Here is a 1,528-nt window from a genome sequence, read left to right as displayed (position 1 = left end):
TGAAAACGAAAAGTCAGGTTCATATCCGATAATGCTACAGAAAATAGCAGAAGCTAGTAATAAAAAATGTGTGAAAACGAAACACATTGTCATCGAAAAATTAAATAATCGAAACATTAATGACCAACATTTATCATAAGTATCACATTAATAATCTAAGAAAGAATAACTAAATGTATATATATAAATGTATATCAGTATAAATAAATTGTACAATATGAAAAAAAATATATATATATATGTCGATAACGAAAAGGAAATTGATAATTCAAGTAATCAAAATTCCAAATTATTTGAAAAAAAATAATAATGATAAAAAAATTAATAAACGAAATTTGAAAATAGTTGAATAAGGCATTTCACACACAGGTCAAAAGAGGGGAGAAAATGGCATAATTTGACTTGAATTGACCTGGGGTACTAAATGTTAACTGATCTATAATTAAAATAAACGAGTAAAACATTTGTGTACACAAAACTTATTTACTGTATTTGTAATATGAAAAATACAAATAAAACAAAACACATCGTACGTGTAAATGTATACAAGACAAGGAAAGAAAAAAATTAATATTTGGAAATTAACACCAAGATGGCGAATTGATAATGTACTATGGATATCACATGGATAAAAAAGGTCAGGGAGACAGTTTACGCGCGGTCAAAATTCGGTCTTGAAAGGCAAGTGTGAAGACAGCCGAAAATCACACTTAAAAAATACAACTCACTTATATTAATTCATTTGTTTAACTGAAATTAACCTTTAAACAAGTATCACGACACAAGAATATTAAAACCCTAGTGACCTTAGTAGAAATATGAAAATAGGTAGAGAGGGAGGGAGAAATGTGGAAGGAGGGGGTTTAAGGAGAGAGAGAAGTTAGGAACAAGGGTAGGTGGGGAGGTGTGGAGAAAGAAAATAAAATGTTTGTTTGTGGACAATTTCACCATTTTCACGTTATTTCAATAATATTCCCACTAATTTATCGTAAAACCGAGATGAAATAAATATATTGGTCAATAACAGACGAAATTTATGTCAATAAGGCACCGGTTAACGCAATGGGAATATTGATAAGAAAATATACCGAGAATATGACCACGCAGGCATAGAGCACTCGAGAAAAAAAAATGAAAGATAAGCCACGCATGAATATACCTACATAATACTTAGTATACCATGACCGAGTTAGAGAAAAACACGCCTCTCTTCTCTCTCCTATCTCCTCTCTTCCTCTCTCTCTCTCTCTCTCTCTCTCTCTCTCTCTCTCTCTCTCTCTCTCTCTCTCTCTCTCTCTCTCTCCTCTCTCTCTCTCTCTCTCTCCTCCTCTCTCTCTCTCTCTCTCTCTCTCTCTCTCTCTCTCTCTCTCTCTCTCTCTCTCTCTCTCTCTCTCTCTCTCTCTCTCTCTCTCTCTCTCTCTCTCTCTTCTCTCTCTCTCTCTCTCTCTCTCTCTTCTCTCTCTCTCTTCTCTCTCTCTTCTCTTCTCTCTCTCTCTCTCTCTCTCTCTTCTCTCTCTCTCTCTCTCTC

General features: G+C 34.2%; 1 protein-coding gene across 1 annotated transcript in view; it reads left to right on the top strand.

Annotated features, from left to right (window-relative positions):
- LOC119596575 (alsin-like) overlaps positions 1-1,528 on the top strand; it is a 28,412-nt gene that overhangs the window by 3,942 nt on the left and 22,942 nt on the right. The window lies entirely within an intron of this gene.

This window comes from Penaeus monodon, chromosome 38 (genome assembly GCF_015228065.2).
Source record: "Penaeus monodon isolate SGIC_2016 chromosome 38, NSTDA_Pmon_1, whole genome shotgun sequence".
Classification (NCBI taxonomy): domain Eukaryota; kingdom Metazoa; phylum Arthropoda; class Malacostraca; order Decapoda; family Penaeidae; genus Penaeus; species Penaeus monodon.
Note: the sequence above shows the minus strand (reverse complement) of the source record. Positions and strands in the feature narration are given on the sequence as shown.